The 22,121-nt window shown below is 40.2% G+C and overlaps 1 long non-coding RNA gene across 1 annotated transcript in view; it reads left to right on the forward strand.

The window, feature by feature from the left end:
- Window positions 1–22,121, forward strand: part of LOC114033474 — a 42,522-nt gene that overhangs the window by 3,738 nt on the left and 16,663 nt on the right. The window contains exons 2-3 of the long non-coding RNA XR_003567985.1: window positions 651–741; window positions 15,309–15,523. This is a non-coding gene — a long non-coding RNA (uncharacterized LOC114033474). The remainder of the gene's footprint in view (window positions 1–650; window positions 742–15,308; window positions 15,524–22,121) is intronic.

Consider the following 22,121-nt stretch of genomic DNA (forward strand, 5'->3'; position numbering starts at 1 on the left):
TCTCTCTCTCTCTCTCTCTCTCTCTCTCTCTCTCTCTCTCTCTCTCTCTCTCTCTCTCTCTCTCTCTCTCTCTCTGTCTGTCTTCACTGTGGATAGGGCAGTGGGCCTGGAGTAAGGAAGATGAGTTCAAATCTAGCCTCAGAGACTTACTACCTGTGTGACCCCTGTCTGCCTCAATGTCCCTGAATTAAAAATTAGGTCAATAGTAGCACCTACCTCCCAGGATCAAATGAGATAATATTTGGAAAGTGCTTTGCATGGTACCTAGCACAAAATAGGTACATAATAAATGCTTTTCTTTTTCTTGGAAAAATCTTCTGCTATCTTGTTTTATATCATCTTCATTTCTGAATATATCCCTCTTCTTCCAATCAGCAAGCTATTCCTTGTAATAAGGAAGAAAAAGAAAAAGAAAAAAGTTAGTAAAATTAGTCTACACATCAACTGAAACTGATAGTATATATTTTGTTCCATATCCATAGTCACCCAACTCTGCAAAGATGGCTATCTTCAACTACTCTTTTTCTCCTTGCTTTTATACTTTTTAAAGCCCCTTCCAATTTCTATCAATTCTAATCAGTCTTTCCTTCAAGAATTGTGCTTCTACCCCTCTCTTCCCAATTATGGAAATCTTGACTTCTTTCCCTCAGAGTCATCTGTTGTCCTGGCCCACATGGTCCATCTACAGAGAAATCAAAGCTACACATCTGGTTCGATCTAAAACTCCGAGGAAACCAGAAGGTAAATGGACTGAATCTTCTGGGATGCTGGGGTCCCTCCTTCCCAGGAGAAAGTTTATAGCATCATAGATTTACATTACATCCCCAAAGGATGAATAAGGTTCATGAGGGCAGGTGTTGTTTAACTTTTTGTATGTGTTTCCTTATCATCTAGCACAATGCATGATAATAGTTGAATAACAAATGTTTGTTGAATGATTGGGTTGGTTTAAATTGGAAAAGACCTTAGGGGTCATCCAGTACAATCTTTTCATTTTACAGTTAAGGAAACCAAGAGAAGTGAACCAACTTGCCCATGGTCACATTCTTACACTAAATCAAGAACCAGACATCCTAAGAGAGCATAGTGCCATCAAATCGACAATTCCCAAGACTTGATGTAGATGTGTACTAACAGGGGAAGTGCTTTGAAATTATTTGTTGGTTCTTTATTTCTCCTGAAAACCTTGTGGTGGTGGAGGAGGGGCAGAAAGGCAAGGAGGCATTGCTAACTTCCCTAGGTCTGAGCATCCTCATCTCTAAGGAAGGGTTAAGTAACTTGTTTGTTCTCTTGGACAATCTGTGCCATTCTCACTGCTGGTGGAAAGTAGCCATCAGTCAACAAGTCTGCCTACTGTGTACCCAGACTTGTGTGTGAGGTGACAAAGGGAGAAGGAGCAGGAAAAGATCACAGCCTCAGGGATCTCCGGCAGTATGGAGACAGAGGAAGAGCAGGACCAGGCCAGGCCAGGCTCTCAGAGAACTCCTAGATTGGGGGATGTGGAGCCAGTTGAGGGGTCGAAGGGAGGTGGATAGACATGACTCTGGAAATAGTGAGAGAATGATGTCAGAAGATGTGGGGATTAAATCTAGCTGACAGTGGCAGCATTGAACTCATCCTCTTTTGAAGGAGAAGAGGAGAATGGATGTGCCACACATAGACTAAAGCCAGGAATTCTGAAAGAGTTATAAGCTCACCGGAGGGGTTTGGGGAAGACAAAGAAGGCATTTTGTCTGGCTTCTTTCCCTGCTACCCCTTTGTGTCTTTTTCTATGTCTCTGTCATGTCCATATTGCTCTGTCTTTTTCCCCCTCCATCTTTGTCTCTGTTTTCTCTGTCCTTACATTCCTCTTGAGCTAGAAGTCTGACTGTTTAGTAGAGACAGGTGAAGAGAGGGCTTCATGGCAGCCTCTCCCAGTTCTCTCTGTTCAATGGCTTAAAGGCCTTATCACCAGCTGCTTTCTTTGGCCAGAGAAGGTGTGAGAGGCTCACAGCCAGGAACTGACTTTGAGAAGAATGACTCAATCGATCTTTCATCTCAACCATTTTCTGGCCAAACATATGCTGGACTCTGTTTCTGCTCCTGGACTATGGGCAATGAAAGAGGGGCCTGGGCAAAGACAGTTTCTCAGAGTCAGTGATATAAGCTTATGCCCCCAGAGTGCCCTTCTGTTTCTGCAGTGATGGATGGGGGAAATGCCACTGAAGTGGGTTGCCAAAGTTCCTCCCTCTTCCTCCCTCCAGAGGTCATAGCAGTTTATGTGCAGATTGGCTGTACAATGGGGCATTCCTGGAAACTGCCTGACTAGTCCCTTGTAAGAAGTCCTGGCCAGGGAGTTAGTAAAGGAAGTACCCACGCTGATGGAATCATAGAGCCTTGAGGCTGAAATACAAAGTGCTGTGGGAGATTCAAGAAAGAAAGCGAAGTTTTGCCTAATGAATTGGGGAAAACTTCCTGGAGGGGATAGTGTTTGAGCTAGACTTTGAAGACTGGGTCTGTAACTGTCAGTAAACAGTGGATAATAATAAAAGCCTTTTAATAAACTTTTTTTTTGAGGGGGAAAATATAGAACTGAGATTTCATTGGTGTAGGGAATTTTAAGCAAAGAAACTCCCTCTTATAATGCAGATTCAGCAAATTAGGCAATAATCTTAGAGAGTTACCTGGAGGCCATGAGGTTAAATGATTTAGCCAAGGTCACAGTCAGCCTTTTAGAAACTGGACTTTAACTGAGGTCTTCCAGCCTAAGACACTGCCTCAGTTACCGCTCTGCCAAGCTATCTGCCTCATTATCTAAAAAAAAAAAAAAAAAGTTTTATTGATACCTTTGCTTTTTACACCAAAATTAGATTTTCTACCCAGTGTATCTTCCCTTGTAACAAACCCAAACCAACCAAGTCTGACAGGGTATATACACCATGCCACACCTGTACTCTGCCATCAGTTTATATATTATACATCCACTACATATTAATGTTTCTTATATTATATCATACACCAAAACTTGTTCTGTGATTTTCATTTGTTATTGGTGGAGAGGCAGTGTAGTAGGGGGGATAAAATGCTGCATTTAGAGAAGTTGGGTTCAGATTCAGGCTCTGATATTTACTAGTTGTATGGTCTTAGGCCATTACTTCATTTCTCTGATGTTCAGTTTTCTCATCTGTTAAATGATGGGATTGGCTTAGATGTCCTCTAAGGTCTTCTTCTACTCTAAGTGTATGAACTTATGATGAGCAATACTGTGTTTTCAAATGAAGATTTTTATACATTGGGACCTTTCTGACTTCAACGTCCTTGAGGTTTATGCCCAGTAATCTCTATGTTAAAGGTTATAAATTGTTTTAGTGACTTTACTTTTCCTCTTTCTGTGTCTCTCTCTGTCTCTGTATCTCCCTGTCTCTGTCTGACTTTCCCTAACTCTCTGTCCCTATCACTCTTTGTTTCTGTCTGTCTGATCTCTATCTCACCTAGACTGGAAGTGCAAACCTAATGCTAATCAACATGAAAGCTTTTAACCTGTTCTATTGTTTCATCCTGTGATGTAGCTCAGATCCCCCAAGTTCAATCCACCAACCTCTTCCTCCTCCTCTTCTTTCTCCTCCTTCTCTTCCTCCTCCTCTGCCCCAACCCAGAAGGGGTTAAAGGAATGTGCCACATCTATTAGTGACTTTTCTCCAGTGAGAAGTAGTACTCCTCTGGATTACTTTCCCAACTACTACTTAAATTGGCAAACCAGGACCCCAGAAGGTGGTTTGCTACTACTCTCCTCAAGGTTCTGGAGGTTAATCTTGAGGGGCTTAGATTTTTCTTTTACTCATGAGCCTCCCTTGGCTTGCTTTCTGCTGATTATTAGACAGACTTAATTAGCTTTTAGAAAATATATTTACTAAGAAAGTATAGCCAGGACAACTGATACAGAAACAATCCCCCCAAACTTGAGGCACAATTTTCCCTTGCACGTACAAGGTCCCTAGAAAGACAGGGCCCAGACTTATACTAAAATAGTAGTGAGACACACATGTAGGGAACCTGTGTGGGGAAAGGGGAACTCCTGGTTATTGGAAGTCTTTTTCCCCTTCATGAAATCCTCAAGAAGCTCCTCTTAGGTGTAGCTCTCTACTGGGCTCTAAGGGTTGGGCTCTTAATAGAGTTCAGAAGCAGCCTTTCCTTGGTATGCTGAGTTTGTCCTTGGTATGTTTCTCAGCTGCTAATGCAGATGCTGCTGAAGGCCGCTGCTGCTCTGGGGACACTATTATACCTTGAGAAGTTCACAACATTTCAGCCCTTGAATAGCTTGTTGTTCTTATAAATAGCCCCACAGAGCATGACTGATTCTCTTTGATCAATCACAAGACATATCCTATCATATACTCTCATCCAGGGACCCAAAACTCTTAGGATCCTTTCAGATTAATTAAAGACTTATTCACACTTAGCTTATTTTTGGCTGATTAATTCATTTGAGATATCTGGGCCTTCTGTGATCAGTTAATTGGGGTGAAGGTAGAAATACCCACCTTCCCAAAAGTAAATTACCTCTTTAAAATGAGAATTGGTTTGGGTACTGGGTAAAGGAGGCAGCTGCAGTTCCTGCCCCAGAAAGCTGATGGGTTGAAAGACATCACATTGACATATACAACAGGCAAAACAGGGCCACTTCCCACATGAGGCAGAGAGCCTTGTGTCAGGAAGCTTGGGTCTGTTACTAACAATGCTTTTAGGTACATCCCTTTTTCTCAGTTTCCCCTTCTCTAAAATGGGACAGGATGGGGGAGAAGTAAACTTGGTTTTTAACAGCTTTCCTGGCTCTAAAATGCATTGGTCTCAAACTTCAATGTGCTATTATGTAAATAAAGGGTAAATGTAATTTGATTGGAAAATGAGGGAGAGTACCCAGAATTTGGAGTTTGGGATGGGGAGAAAGCGAGAGAGGAAGGCTGGGCCAGAGCCAGTCCTCAGCAGATTTGTTGAAGAGAGAGAAACTTCACCTTACTTTAATAGATTCTGAATTCTATTTCTACATGACTTACCCAACTCTAGCACCAGTTATTTTCAAATGATCCTCAGTTATCTTTGTACCCATGGACAATCCAAAGAGAGGGCTTTTGATGGTCAATAATCCATCCCAAAATGGCCTCCCCGTCCCCTGTGACTTTATTCCTTTGCTAGTAACTAAACAAGTGTCCAAGTCCCCTGTTAGCTTTAAGTAAATATAGTTGGGATTAAATCTGCTATAAAAATAATTTAGAAGCCCTCCCTCATGCTGGTGAGACTCTGTTCTTCCAATATGTTTCATTTGCATGATTTGCTCTAGAGCCTTATGGGAGTGAATCAGTTGAGAAGATGTGGTGGTCCCAGAGAGCTTACATATTTTTTAATTAATATTTTATTTTTTCAAATTATATTTAAAAACAATTTTTAGCATTCATTTTTTAAAATGTTGAGTTTCAAATTCTTTCCTTCCCTCCTTCTCTCCCCCCCCCCCACTGAGGAGGCAAGTAATTTGATATAGGTTATATATGTACAGTCATTACATATGGTTCTTAGGGAAGAAAAGCTCATTTTGTTCCAAGCAACTGGGAAAGTTAGTATAATTAGACTGAGGCATACCTTATACTATGTGAGAAATGGTTCAGAGCCCATGTCTCTCCAGTTACTAGTAGGCCAAAAGGTGGGCTCTTTTGAAAAGTAGTTTGTAGCTGAGAATGGGAACTGCCTGCTTAGTCTTTTATAGGAAGCAATGGTGGGCATATTCAATAATAAATTCAAAATGGATATATGATTTTAATAAAGATCCTACCATTAAAGAAAATAGAAGAAAATCAGATCATATAGTTTTCACAGCTATGGATGGGAAACAAATCCTTAACCAAACAAGGGTTAGAGGCAATTATAAAAGATAAAATAGATAATATTGATAATGTGAAATTGAGAAGCTTCTGAACAAATATAATTAGTATATCTGGGATATGAAAGGGAGTGATCAAATGAGAAAAATATTGGTATCAAGTTTTTTGGATAAAGGCTTGGCATTTGAGATATATAGACAACACAAATTTAAGACCAAAAGCTATTCCCTAATAGGTAAAAAGTCAAAGGATATGAATAAACAGTGCTCAAAAGAAGAATTGCAAACTGTTAACAACCATGTGAAAGAATGCTCCAAATCACTAAGAGAAATGCCAGTCAAAACAACCCCAAAATTGTACCTCATAGGTCAGCAAATAGGCATAGTGAATATTTGAGGGGCTGTAGAAAGCTAGGTACGATAATGCATTGCTGGTGGAGCTGTAAATCAGCACAGCTGTTTTGAAATATAATTTGAACCTGTGAAAATAAAGGGAAAATATAGCCTTTGACCCAGAGATTCCACTATTACACATATATACCAAGGAAGTCATTGATTTAAAAAAAATCCCTATATGCATCAAAATATTTATAGTACCACTTTTGTGGTAGAAAAGAACTGGAAGTAAAGTAAATGCCCATGGATTAACAAATTGTAGTAGATGAATCTATTAAAATATTACTGTGCTATAAGAAATGACAAATTGATGAATACAGAGAGGTTTGGAAGGATTTATGTGAACTAATACAGAGTGAAGTAAGTAGAGCTAAGAAACAATGGGAGATGGAGTCAAGAAAGCAGGAAGAACTATGGCAACTTTCCCCCCTCCTCCTCCCAGCCCCCCTATAATAAAGCAACTGTTCCAAATACATCTAAAAAATGCACCAGATCAAATCCTAGCTGGAAAATCCAAGAAAAAAAATCACAGTGTCATTCAGAGTCAAACTAAGGTCAGAAACTTACAGAGCTCAGACCAAGGGGCCAATGGTCAGACTTTGCCCTGGCTTGGATCACTTTGGGAGCACTGAGAGCTTGCAGGTTTCCAGCCTGAGCCATCCCTAACATCTTGGAATACAACACTCAATACCCCAAGAAAGTAGCATCAGGACTAGCCTAGATGTTCTTTCCAGAAACACATAGAATCTGGAAGTCTTAAGGTATGAAATCAAGAACTAGGCTAGAAGAATGAGCAAACTAGCAAAAAGAATCTCAATCCCACTATAAAAAGTATCATATTAAGTATAGATGATCAAGACACAAACTCAGAAGAAGGGAATGACTACAGTTAGTGAGTTAGCAAACATTTATTATGCACCTACTATGTGATGGGCATTGTGCTGAGTACTAGGGATACAAAGAAAGGCAATAAAAAATCCCTGCTCTCAAGAAGGTAACAGTCCATTGGGGGAGACATGAAGACAATTATGTTTAAACAAGCTATGTAGAAGTTTGAAATAACCAATAGAGAGTTGAAGAATCAGGAAAGGCTTCTTGTAGAAGATGAGAGTTTAGATGTGATTTGTAGGAAGTCAGAAAGTAGAGATGAGGAGGAAGAGTGTTCCAGCCATGGGGATCAGTCAGTAGAAATGCAAGTAATAAGGAGGTAGAGTATCTGGTTAAAGGATAGCAAGACGGGCAGTGTCATTGGATCAAAGAGTACCTGCTTGGGGGGAGAAGGGAGTTAGGTGTAAGAAGTCTGGAAAGAAAGGAAGGGGTCAGGTTGTGAAGGACCATGAATGCCAAACAGAGGATTTTATATTTGTTCCTAGAGGTGATAGTGAGTCATTGGAATTTATCAAATAGAAGTGACATGGTCAGATTTGTGCTTGTACCAATTGGACAGTTGAGTAGTGGGTAGAACAGAGTGGAGAGAGCCTTCAGGCAGAGAGACCAGCCAGCAGACTACTGCAGTAGTTCAGGCATGAGGTAATGAGTGCCTGCCCCAGGATGGTGGTATTATTAGAGGAGAGAAAGGGGGCATATGTGAAAGATGTTATGAAGGTAAAATAAACAGAACATGGCAACAGATTGGACATGGGGAAAGTGGGAGAAAGTTTGGAGTTGGGGATAACAGCTGGGTTTCAAGTCTGAGTGAATAGGATGATGGTAGTACTCCTGATAGTAATAGAGAAGTTCAGAAGGAGAGAAGGGTTTTCAGGGAAGGATAATGAGTTCCAGTTTGAGATGTCCAATACACAGTTGAAGATATGAGATTGATCAGCTGATTGGTTTAGGCTAGACAAATTATTCTGAAAATAATTAGCATAGATATGATAATTGAAATTATGGGAGTAGATGACATTACCAAGTGAAACAGTGTAGAAGGAGAAGAGAAGAGGCTCAGGACAGAAGTCTAAGGACACACATGGTTAGTGGCTGTTACTCAGGTAAAAATCGAGCAAAGGAGACAGAGGGATGATCAGACATATAAAAGGAGAAGTAGGATAGAATAGTGTCATGGAAACCTGGATAGAAGAGGGTATCAAGGAGAAGAGGGATAATCAACAGTGTCAATGACTACAGAGAGGTCCAGAAGGATGAGGATTGAAATAAGGTCACTAGATTTGGCAATTAGGAGGTCATTGGTAACTTGGAAAGAGCAGTTTAAACATCTACAAACAAAGCTTCAAAACACATGCACACACACACACACACACACACACACAGAGCTTGGGTACAAACTTAACTAGAATGTCTGGAAAAGATAAAGGAACTAAGATTAAAAATGCTTTTGTAAAGGAAATGAGAGAATTAAATGAAAAAATAGAAAAGAAATTGTAGTTGTCAAAGAAAGAATTGTGAAGAAGATTAACAGCCTGGTGTAAGAGGTATAAAACCCTTGTTTAGTCATGTCTGACTCTTCCTGACCCCATTTGGGGTTTTCTTGTCAAAGATACTGGAGCGGTTTGCCACTTCCTTTTCTAGCTCATTTTACAGATGAGGAAACTGGGGCAAACAGGGGTAAGTGACTTGTCCAGGATCATATAGCTAGTAAGTATCTTAGGCCAGATTTAAACTCAGAAAGATGAGTCTTCCTGACTCCAGGCCCAATGCTCTATCCATAGTGCCACCTAGCTGCCCTATCCCTATTCAAGCAACAAACTCCCTGAAAATTAGAATATGCCAAATAGAAGCTAATGACTCCACAAGACAAGAAAACATAATAAAACAGTCAAAAGACTGAAAAATCAGAAGAAATCTCTCTATATATAAGATATAACAACAACAATAACAACAAAATGAGTTGGGGGATAAGGGAGAGGAAGGTTAAGGAAAATTATCTCACATAATCAGTGTGTACAAATAGAAGTCTCTACAGACAGGGAGGAATTGGTGGGGGAAGCAGCAGATACTTGAATCTCAATTTTCTTTGAAGTTATCAAAGGATGGAACAACACACACGTATACACAGTTGGATAGATTGGAAATAAGAAGGGAGTTGGGATAAATATTGGCCCCAGGGGCAACAGAGAGGCATGCTAATGGGAGCCTGGTGGTGGTGGTGGCCTAGAGCAAGGGAGGAGGATTACATTGTGTAGTGCAGGACATAAAGCATAAGTATAGCAATATCTGGAGGTGGCTCTCTCTGGGCTACTAAGGAGAGGAAATGCTCTCAGGATCAGGAGGAAGTATAACCCTCTTGATGACAGCAACCAGGGGAAAAACGCACAGGTGTCCTATTCTAGTTATAGCTGGGAAGAGGTATCACTTTAAGGGAATTTTATTATTTTATTTGGTTCAATCCTATCCCAGAATCTGGAATAATATTTCCACTGGAACCCAAAGACTTAGGAGAGAATCTCTCCTCTAGACTTCATACTTATCAAGGTTTCATTTTTTTAAGGGGAGGTGGGGGAGGATGAACAGCAAACTACATATATTTTCTGCAACAAATGACTTACGATAATAACCTGAACATTTCCCAAAGCTACTCACACTTCTGGAAGGAAGAGACCTTTCAACATCTATTCTCTCTCCAAGTGTGATGATAACTCCAAGGACAATACATCAGAATCAATACATCTACTTTGCTGAACTTCCTCATAGAGATTCACCCCGGACAGTGACACCATAGTCATTTCCCACACCCAACAATAACTTCTTTTTTTAAAAAAAAATAAACTTTACTGATATCTTTTGCTTTTATATTACCTAAATTTCCCCTTCTATCCCTTTCTTTCACCCTTCCCAAAGAGCCATCTTATGTAAGATAGAATGCTTTTTAAAGAAAAAGAAGAGAAAAAAGACAAACTGATCAATAAATCCAATAAAATCTGAAAATCCCACAATATTTCACTCTCATGGACCTCCCACTTCTGCAAAGAAGTGAAGGGTGGTGTCTTCCCATGTCTTTTCTTTGGCACCATGCCTGTTCTTTGTAATTTTGCAACATTCATTTTCAGGAGGCCTCCCCTGAGGCAACTGGTGATTTTGTTTCTACCACAGGAGGAAAAGAGGCACTGGAGTCCCATATGCCCAATGATACCCTCATTCCCATTTCCTTTCCCTTTCTTCAAGCCTAGAAAAAGAGGTGGAATGGATGGAACAGAGAGCCACTTCTGTTCTTCCTGCCCTTCTCCTCAAACTCCTGTGGCTTTTTGTTTGCTTCCCTGGTGAGCTGACCCTCCTCGTCAGGCTTTTGCTGACCCCATCTCAACTCAGGAATTTGCCAGCTCATCCTTGGCATCCTCAACCCCATTTGGTTTTTTCTGTTTTTCCTATAGGAAAACTACAAGCTCTGGAGACCCATGGAAATCCCCTCTGCCTGACCAAAAAAAGAAAGAAAGAGAAACCAGTCTTTCTCCTCCCTGGTTGTCTCTGGGAAAGATTCACCAGTGAAACTAGATCCTGTTTCCCTTCATTTTTATTTACTTTCTGTTTTTCATTCTTTGGCCAAGACTCCACACTCAGGGCATTTGGTTTCTTTTTGACTCTTGATTTTAAAGGTAGTATTAATCATTGCTGTAGCACAGTCAGTCAAATGACTCTGAAAAGGGACCCCGGGGCCTCTGTTCTCAGGTGAAGGGCTAAATGTCTCTCCTTCTCAGTGTGTGTATGTGTGTATGTCCACTTAGGCCCTATGCTATTGGAGTCTTTCAGAAAGCCTGAGATCAGTAGCCAGTCCACCACTCCTGCTAGGCTCCACAACCAAGTCTTTGGAAAATGGCTACATTGGTAGATAGAGTATGGGTATTGTCACCAGCTAGTCATTGCTATCCTCCATTTCTAACCTCAGAGGGCTATTCAGTAGTCAAAGTAGAGGTAAGGAGGTATTGTCCATGGTGTGTTAACACATTTGGAGAGAGAATAGATGTTGAAAGGTCTCTTCCTGCTAGAAGTGTGAGTAACTTTGGGAAATGTCCAGGTTATTACTGTAAGTCACTTGTTGCAGACAGTATATGTAGTTTGCTGTTCATTCTCTCCCTCCCCTAAATGATAAAACAAATAAAAAATGAAATCTTGATAAGTATGGAGTCTAGAAAACAGTTTCTCTCCTAATTTTGTCTGCTAGAGGAGGGATATTAGCTTGGGTTCCAGTAGAAATATTATCCCAGATTCTGGGATGGGATTGAACCAAAAAAAAATTTGAATCCCTTTAAAGTGTTACCTCTCCCCAGCTATAACTAGAATAGGGCAACTGTGAGCTTTTCCCCTGGTTGTTGCCACCAATATTTAATATTTAATACCCTCCTCTTCCTTGTACCCCAGGGAATGAAAAATCCTGACTCTGGAGGGATAAGAACTATAGAAGTTGTTTAATGGTCCTTTTCCAGAATGAAGCATGAACAACCACAAGGATTCTGAGGGGATATAGAGGCTTACAACAAAAGTCCAGGACCTGAAAAATGGGCTTACAACAAAACCCAACCCCACAGTCCAGTCCCTCTGCCTCTTTCCAGTGCCATGGAGATCCCAGTTCCTTGATAATACAATGTCCTCTCGGGGCTCAGCCATTCTGTCAAGGACCAAGGTGAGGGTACAAGATACACACATAAACAAATATAAAGTAAAACAAAGTAACTTGAGGAGGTAAAGGTACTAACAACTGGGGAATCAGGAAAAGCCTCATGTCAGAGGTGCCATGTTTGAAGAAGGCTAGAGATTCTGTGAGGCTGGAGTGAAGAGAGAGTATATCAGTTAATCAACAAACACTTATTAAGTGCTTACTATTTTGGAGGCACTGTGCTAAAGTCAAAGGAGGTAAAGATAAAAGTGAAAAAGTCTCTCCACTCAAAGAGCTTACATTCTAATGGAGAAGACAACAGATGCACATATGAGTAGGTATAGAAAATATGCGAAATGAATACAAAGTAGTTTGGGTAGAGGGTGTCCTAATAGCTGGGTTGGGGGAGGACTATAAGAGATATCATTAAAAAGGTGGCTCTTGAACTGAGTCTTGAAGGAACCAAAGATTACTGGAGATAGAACTAAGGAGGGAATGAATTTTAGGCTTCAGTCAGTCAAATAGCTTAGAGGTAGATGAGGGACAGCAAATAGGCATTCTAATTAGACCATAAAATAGGAGAAAAGTACTGAAGTTTAAGAAGAATGGAAATATGGGAATGGTCCGGGTTGTGAAGAGCTTTAAATGGAAAATAAGTGAGTTTACATTTTACCCTAGAGAGACAGTAGGGGAATGACATGGTCAGACTTGTATTTTAGAAAAATCACTATTGCAACTATGTGGAGGATGGATTGGAGTGGGGATGGACTTGGAGGAAAGAGACCCAAAAGGAGTAGACCCTTGGAGTAACCAAGGGAAAAGTAATGAGGTTCTAAACTAGGGTGGTGGCAGTGTAAATAGAGATGATGAGACACTTAAGAGATCTTGTAAAGGCAGAAACAACAGCATTTGATAACTGATGATATGTGGGGTAAGTGAGAGTGAGGAATGGAAGATTGAGATTGTGAGTCTGGGATGGGGAAGACCATGGTGGCCTCTATGTAATAGGGAAGTTCAGAAGAGAAGTTTGGGGATGAAAGACAATGAATTCTATTTTGAACATGGTACGTTTGAAATGCTAATGGAACATCCTATTTGAAATGGCCGAGAGGCAGTTGATGATGTGGAACTGGAGCTCAGGAGAGAGCCTATGACCACATATATAGATCTGTGAGTCATCTTGAATCAATGGGAACTGATGTCATCACCAGGTGAGAGTGTAGGAAGAAGAGACGAGAGGGCCCATGACAGAGTCTTGGGTACACTTAGAGTCTGACAGGAATGCAGAAGATTCAGAAAAGAAGACTGAGAAAAGCAGTTGGACAGGTAGGAGGAGCACTAGAAGAGAGCTGTGTTCCCAAAGATCAGAGAAGAAAGAGTACCTAGGGAAAGAGGGATTGCAGTGTCAAATGCAACAGAGAGGTCAAAGAGGATGAAAGTTAAGAAGAGCCCACTAGATTTATCAGTTAGGATCTGGTTGTTGGTAACTTTGGAGGAAGCAATTTCAGTCAAGCGATGACGCTGGAAGCCAGAGTTCAGAGGGTTAAGAAGAGAGTGAAAAGAAATGTACATAGTTTGCATTTTGTCTCCCCCATTAGATTGTGAGCTCCTTGAGATCAAGGACTATCTTTTACCTTTCCTTGTACCTCCAGTGCTTATCAGTGTCTGTCACATAGTAGTCACTTAAATGTTTACTGACTAACTGAAGAGAAGAAAATGAGCCATTGACTGTAGCTGGTCCTTTCAAGGAATCTCGCCAAGAAAGAAGGGAGAGTTTGCATAGAAGTTGAGTGGAAGGGTTAGTAGGATCTAGGGAGGTTTGTATGTGTGTGTCGATTAGAGACTGGTACGTGTACAAACGTGAAGGAACCGATAGAAAGGGAGAGATTGAAGAGTCGAAGGGGTGAGAATGATACTGTGGACAATCTGTTGGAAATAATGGGAGGGAATGGAATCAAGGGCTCTTGTAGAGGGTTTGACCAGTGAGGACCAGGGTTAAACTTTCATCAGAGACTGGAGTAAGGGAAGAAATGGTGAGGTGTGATGTCAAGGCATTATGAGATAAAGAAGAGGGGTTACTGGGGCAACTAGGTAGTGTAGTGGACTGGCCCTGGATTCAGGAGGACCTGAGTTCAAATTCGGCCTCAGACACACATAACACTTACTAGCTGTGTGACCCTGTGCAAGTCACTTAACCCCATTGCCTAGCACCCCCCCCAAAAAAAAACCAAAACCAAAAACAAAAACAAAAACAAAAGAAGAGGGGTTATCAAGTGAGGAGGAGAGAAGATAAGGGAATTCTTGTGATATATTCTTAATTCTGGGTGTTGGAATTAAAGGCCTCAGCTGCAGTGATCAGGGGAAGGGCTAAATTTAGAGTCTTGAGGAGAGAAGAGAAAGTTTGGAACCAAAGTTGGGGTGGAGTAAAAGGATTGTGTTGCTGAAATCATTCCCCAGTTGCAGTTAGATAGTGGCCCTAGTCAGCATGATTGTGAGTCTCTCTCTAGTTCAGCAGCACACAAGTAGAAGCAGAGGGGGGTAGGAGAAACAGAGCTGAGGTTTGTTCAGGCATGAGCTTCAACAGCGGAGAGGGAGCAATTGTGTTCCAGTGAAGAGTAGAGGAGAGCGATACATCCATAGGAGAGCAAACATGGCCGTGAAAAGACTCAGAACTGTGGAAGTAAATGTTGAAAACTAAAAATAAATAAATTTATTAAAAAAATTAAAGAAAAAAAAAGAAAACACTCAGAACTATATGTCATTCGAGGGAACTAAGCTGTTTAGCCAGAACTAGAGAGAACTTGGGACTTATGCAGCTGTGTCATAGTAGATAGAGATCAGGCCTCAAAGTCAGTAACACCTGGGTTCAAATCCTGCCTCTGAAACATACTAGCTGTATAGCCTCTCAGTTCCCTCAGACAACTCTGTAAACTAGTCAATTGCAAAGTGATCCACATTGGTAGAGACAGTTTTCTTACTACAAGTTATCTGTAACACTGAAATCTCAGGTGTAGCTCAAACCTGATAGTCATCTTCAAATACCTGAAGGGTTATACTGTGGGAGAATGTTTGTACTTGTACTGAGTAGTTCCTGGGGCAGAATAAAGTCTGATGGGTTTAAATTACAGAGGGAAAGATTTTTAGCTCAATATAAAAAAGAGCTTTCTGCTGATGTAAGCTGTCCAAAAATCAAACCGTGAATTAATTCTCTGTGTCATTGGAAAAGATTCATGGGATAATAATGGATAGAGTGCTGGGCCAGGGGTGAGGAAGACCTGAATTCAAATCCGGCCTCAGTTACTTGCCTACCTGTGTGGCCCTGGGAAAGTCACTTAACCTCTCCTACCTCTGTTTTCTCAACTGTAAAATGGGGGTGGTGATAATAGCACCTACCTCTCAGGGTTGTTGTAAGGATCAAATGAGATAATATTTGTACAATACCTGGTATATAATAGGGGTTTAATAAAGGTTTGTTTCTTCCCTTACATTTAGTCCATTTCCCTCATTTTACAGATGAGGAACCTGAGGACAAGGGAAGTTGATTGACCTATGCCAAGATCACACAGCTAGTAAGTGTCGGATGCAAGAAAGGAACCAAGGTCCTCTAATTCCAGAGAACAACAGTGAGTTTGGATGATGCCTATTAGGGATGCCGGGTAGGACCTTCCTTTAATGGGTGAGCAGCTGGACGTGAGGATGCCAAGGCTTCTTTCACAGTTTCAGATCTGGTAAGTCTCTGATTTGCCCTGAGAATCAGAGCTGATTCAGGATCCTGGTCTCCACTCCTCCCAAGAGGCTAAGAAAGAAGTTGCTCATGAACTTGTTTGACCAAACTGCTGATTGACCTATGAAATGATTGTTACCCAGTAGAATGCAAGGTTCTTGAGGACAGGGGACATTTCATCTATGATTCTGTCAATTCAATTGCATTTAAGCACCTCATGTATTCCCAGGGGAGTACAATGTGCTTAAACGGAATTGAATTGAAGGTGAAGCCTGCTTCTTTTAAAAAAAAAAAAATAAAGTCTGCCCAGGGACAGACTCAGCCTCTGGCTTTGAAGAAGCCTTATTTTCAGGGTTACTAAGACGTCTTAGTAGTGAGAGATGGAGTTTCTTAGTTTAGGCCTTAAAAAATGGACTTTGAGCAGCATAAGGCTAAGGTGCCTAGTCCTGGGCAGTGGAAAGCCTGTGTGAGATTGGCCTCCCACAGTCTAGTTGCGCTAGATATGTGAATCTCATATTCTAACATATCATAGATTTAGAACTGTAAGCCAAAAAAAAAAAAAAAAGAATTGTAAGCAACCTTAAAAGTCATATAATCCAACCTCCTTTTAAAAAATAAACAAATAGAGGAAATAGTCACATGGGCAGTAAGGAGAGCTGGAACTTGAATTTAGGACTTTTTACTACAAATCTAAAGCAGGTGAGTGACTAGGAAAAAACTTTATTTCTGGAATGGAACTTCTAAGAGATTTCTGTTTACCCATTTAAGACTTATGCAGCTGTGTCATAGTAGATAGAGATCAGGCCTCAAAGTCAGTAACACCTGGGTTCAAATCCTGCCTCTGAAACATACTAGCTATATAGCCTGTCAATTCCCTCAGACAACTCTATAAGATAGTCAATTGCAAAGTGATCCACATTGGTAGAGGCAGTTTTCTTACTAGAAGTTATCTATAACACTGAAATCTCAGGTGTAGCTCAAACCTGATAGTCATCTTCAAATACCTGAAGGGTTGTACTGTGGGAGAATGTTTGTACTTGTACTTGTACTTGTACTGAGTAGTTCCTGGGCTCAGTAACTGGCGGTCACCCCAAAATGCAAAAGCATTTTGCTCAAATAATATCATCTCTATCTTACAGATTCAGAGAACTAAGCCTCAGAGAAGTTAAATGACTTCCACAAAGACAGAAAACTACAGAATGGAAGAACTGGGACTTGAACCCAGGTCTTCTGACTCCAGATTCAGTGTTTTTTCCATAGCACACTGCTGAGATCTGGATAGGATTCTGAAGAAGCTTGCATAATTTGGTTCATTGGCTACAGGTGGGAACTTGAATGTTTAAGGGTAGAGACTTCTTTCAATGGCAGCTAGGTGGTGCAGTGGATAGAGCCCTGGGCCTAAAGTCAGGAAGACTCATCTCCCTGAGTTCAAATCCAGCCTTGAACACTTACTAGCTGTGTGACTATGGGTAAGTCACTTAACCTTGTTTGTCTCAATTTCCTCACCTGTAAAATGAGCTGGAGAAGGAAATGGCAAACCACTCCATTATCTTTGCCAAGAAAACTCCAAATGGGGTCATGAAGAGGCAGACACAACTGAAAAACCTTGGTTTCTTCATTCTTGTAAAGAAAGTGTTAAACTAAATGTCCTCTAAGGTCCCTTCTACTTCTGGATCTATGATCCAATGAAATGAAATGGAGTCATGATAAATACAAAATAAGGAGTACAGACTCAATTCAGGTATTCACTCTCACTAAGATACAATACAAACTCTTAGAGCTGCACTCAGGGAAGGAGAATTCACAATTTACAGAGGAAATAAAGGAGAAGATCAGAAACTACTTTGCTCAGTTATATGTTAACAGAACTAATAAATTGGAGGAATATCCTTACAAAAGCTGGTAACTGACAAAAATTAAACCATCCAGATTGACAATAGAAGAAATATACTATTTCAATAATCTAGTGTCTGAAAAATGAATTGAACAAGCCAGTTCAGAAAAATTGTTGAGAAAATTGAGGCAAATAAAATCTAAGTGACTTGCCCAAGGATGCACAGAAATGCCTGCAGTCAGATTTGAGCTCAGGTCTTCCTGATTCTAGGCTTAGCATACTAATCACTGCATTATTTAGCTGCTTATAATAGTGGAGGGGAAAGTAGAAGGAAGAGGCTTATCAGTAACAGATCTCAAACTATACCATGAAGTTCAGGTTAAAAATTAGAGGTCTATTAGTAGAAAAGAATAAGTGTATAGCATATAGATACAAATAAGCACAGTGGCATAGTGCTTTATAGACTTGAAAACCTTAGTCACTAGAGGAGAGCCTCATTATTTGACAAAAACAGCTGGGAAAACTGAAAGCCATTTGGCAGAAATTAGGTATAGACCAGTATCACATACTATACGCCAAGATAAACTACAAGTGGACACATGACATGACTTATCCAAATGGATTACATTATACATTAAGGTAATATAAGCAACTTGGGGGCATCAAAGAAATTACCTTACAGAATTATGGATAGAGAGTTCATCACCAAACAAGTGACAGAGAGGGTCACAGAAAATAAAAGGGACAATTTTGATTACATAAAATTTAAAAGTTTTTGCACCAACAAATCTAACACAGTTAAAATTAGAAGGGAATCAGGTGACTGAAAAATATTTACAGGTAGTTTTTCTGATAAAGGTCTCATATCTAAGATATATAAGTGGTTCAAATTTATAAGACTAAGAGTCATTCCCCAATATGTCAAAGAATAAGAACAGGCATTTTTCTTTTCTTTTCTTTTTTTGTTGAGACAATCGGAGTTAAGTGACTTGCCCGGGATCACACAACTAGTAAGTGTCAAGTGTCTGAGGCCAGATTTGAACTCAGGTCCTCCTGACTCCAAGGCAGAGCTCTATCCACTTCACCACCTAGCTGCCCCAAACAGGCATTTTTTTTAAAGGAAAAACTCCATACTATCAACAACCATATGAAAAAATGCTTCAAATCTCTATTAGAGAAATGTAAATTAAAGCAACTTTGAGATTTACCTCACACCCATCAAATTGGCACAGATGACAAAAGAAGAAAAAAACAAATGTTGGAGGGGCTGCAGAAAAACAGGCACACTAGAGTGCTTGTGGTAGAGATAGGGATTGTTCCAACCATTCAACAAAGCAATTTGGAACTCTGCCTCCAAAGTTACTAAACTGTGAATACCTACCCTGTGAATCATCTACACCACTATTAGGCCTACATCCTAGAAAAGATCAAAATAAGAGGAACCTTATATGTGTGAACCTTATAATGTATGAAAATATTTAGAGCAGCTATTTTTGTGGTAGTCCCAAACTGAAAACTAAAGGAGTACTCATCTATTCGGGAGTTAGCCATTCCCTAATTATGTTACATAAATGTATTGGGGTATTATTGTGCTATAAGAAATAATGAAAGAGACAATTTCACAGGAAACCAGCAAGACCTCTATGAACTAATATAGAGTGAAGTGAACATAAGTAGGGGAAAAATTTATATAATGATAACATTACAAAGAAAAAAACTTGAAAACTTGAAAACTCTGATCAATGCAATGATAAATTACAAGTCCAGAGAATCGAAGATGAAACATGCCATCTACCTTCTACCAGGGAGGATTCAAAATACAGAAAATTCAGAATGAGACATATTTGGGACACGGCCAATATAGAAATGTTTTTCCGGATTATGCATATTTGTCATGAGGGTTTTATTATTCATTTCCCTTTTTTTTATTGCTTAATGGGAAGAGAGGAGTGGGGAAAAGATAATACATGATTGTAAAAATTTTTAAAATGTTAAAGGGAAAAAAACCTTAAATTGCAAGATGACTTAGAGGATTTATAAATCTAAAATGCACCTATTCTTTGGTAAAATTAGAAGTAAATTAAATCCTATTTCTTAGGATACTGCTAACCCAAATAAAACATTTTTACACAAATAGGAATCCTGACTTAGCCTAAGGCTTCTTTGATTATAGAATGCAACTAGCCCTGAAGAGTAGAAATGAATAAATATGATGGTCTATATTTTTACATATAGGTTCTAAAAATATCAGCCTGAAAGAACCATGTCATTCTCACACTTCAAAAGGTTCAAAACAGTAGTCCTTCTAACAGAAAGCCTTCATATTTTGAAATGCATATGTTCTCTGTCATAGATCATGTTTATTTGGTTTCTTAAAATATTTACTTATCCAAAAAGTGATTTCTTTCTAGACCCTAGTTCTGGGATCCCATGCTAATTTGCAGTCATTTTAAGTATAACTACATTATGCAGTATTTCAAACTTAATGAATTTTAAACTTAAGGCAAATTTGTTACATAAGGTGAAGGACTGAACTTGAGGGACATTCAGGCCAATGCATGTCGTGTCTTAAATCAGAATTCCCTAGACAGTCAATATAAAATAATGACAAAAGAGCTCTACGCAGGGAAACATAAACATATACTCAAGGACTTAAATAGTCCAGTGAGGAACTCTTTTGTCAGCCCTGTAGTTAGACCTGAAGGAGCAGTCTTTCCCTTCCCTACCATTGACTTGCGTTGCTGTCTCTACTGCCTTCAATCTTCTGCCAAGTCATATATTTCTTCCCACAAAACTTGTCACCAACAACCAGATTGACCTGGAGAAACAAAACAAAACATAGCAACAGCTCCAGGAGTCTGTGTGCACACCTCTAGATCATGATTTATTTAAAATGTTTAGAAATAAAGGCTTGAACAGATTCCAAAATTCCAACAGAAGCCATGCCTGGTCCAAGCTTCTGTTCTCAAAGGATATTACAATTGAGGTTGGGGGGAGAGCAGGCTAGAGGAGGAGTTTTGTTATAAAACTAAAATAACAAAACTCTTATGTTGGTAGCACCCTAAGTTTACAAAGCATTTTCCCTCTAACTCCTCTATTAGGTAGATAATACAACTTTTAATAACCCCATTTTATAGGCCAAGAAAACAAGACTCAGGAAAGTTAAGTAACTGGCCCAGGGTCATACAGATAATGAAATTCAGAAGGCAGGATATGAGCTTAGGACTTCCTAACTCTAAGGTTTCCTGACTCTCCATTCACTAGACCATGCTGTTTCTCGATTCTTTATAGATTACCCGTCCCAGAAGTAATAAGACAGGAAGTGGTACTTAAACAGCCCACTTTCCCTGGAAAGCCTCCCTCTTTACTCCAGTCCTCACCAGTTTGTTCTTCTCTGAACTCGGTCCCATGAGGAGGCTAGATGAGATGATCTCTCAAGCATCCTCAGGCTCTGATGTACTAAAGAGAGAAAAGGAAGAGGAGGTGGGAGGTTAGAACAGCTAAGGAAGGAGCTGTTGTTGTTGCTTCCAGGATGAAATTCTCACCTCATATCCTTAAGTTTCCCTAAGACTATAGAGCCTTTCAGCATTTGAAAATGCTTGCACAGGAAAGTTAGCCCTAGTCCCATCAAAGGTAGACAGGACTCATAGAAATTAGTATGTGAGGGGAGGGACCACATCTCCCTAGGGAGAGAAGAGAAGAAATGATCTGTTGCTATTTGGGCCATGCTTTTCTCCATCATTTCTTGCCCCTCATCTTCTCTTTTAGCCAAAACCCACTTCCAGGTCAATAATCTTGAAAATTGTTGCATTTTGGGAAATGGGAACCAGATTATCAGCTTCCCTCTTGCACTTGGGCCCATGTGAATGTTCTCCTTCCCAAGCTCAAAGAACCTTGTGGGTATAGGTCAACACCTCTTCCAAACCATATTCTTCATGAACCCCTATGTTGTCCAGAAGACACTATTCAAAGTAAACCATATTTAATTGAACAGAATAGCAAGATAAAAGATGCGAAAAAATTTCTCCTTTGTAGAGAGGTATTGTTCCCTACACCAACAGTAGGGGAAGGGACACACATACATACATACATGCATGCACACATGGAACATGTGTGACTAGGAAACATGCATAGCTGCTCACATATGTATGAGATCCATGTGAGTGGGTAATATCTGTGTCAGGGCAAGCCACACCTCTGATGCTTCAGAATTATCAATGTCTTCTGGTAATATTACCTTGGTCCTCTGCTGCTCCCATCTGTCTGTCACACTCTGGTGTTTCTACTGCTTCCCTGCTGGTGGTCTCTGGTGCCATCAGAAAGCTCCTTCCCCAAGGAGAGGGGCACAGCTGCCAGCTCTTTAGCTTACAGATTAGGGACTATCCTTAGTTCTTTGATCACGTAGCCTGTCAGCTCTACCCACAGTTAACAAAACTCTTAAGCATTTTGAAAAAAAAATTTTTTTTAACATTTTGTCCCTACTGCCTGTCTTAGTCTAACTCTGGTCCGAGTTATGGCCAAAAAATTCTTTTTAATTTCTACCCTCCCCTTTTCCTGGCAAATCATTTCCAGAACCTCCACTTGGTGAAACAGTGAAATAACTGAATGAAGTTGTGAGAAGACCCCTCCCAAGTCCCTACCCCCATTATTCCCTCTTCAGGTTCCAGGGCAATCGCAGGGGCTGAGTTGAGCTGAGAAGCCTGACAAGGTTAGTAATCTTTGCCCTTCTCTCTACTCACTACCCTCCCCCAACCTCCAGCAACAACTA

The sequence above is a fragment of the Vombatus ursinus genome, unplaced genomic scaffold (genome assembly GCF_900497805.2).
Source record: "Vombatus ursinus unplaced genomic scaffold, bare-nosed wombat genome assembly UNPS02007284.1, whole genome shotgun sequence".
NCBI classification, from domain to species: Eukaryota; Metazoa; Chordata; class Mammalia; order Diprotodontia; family Vombatidae; genus Vombatus; species Vombatus ursinus.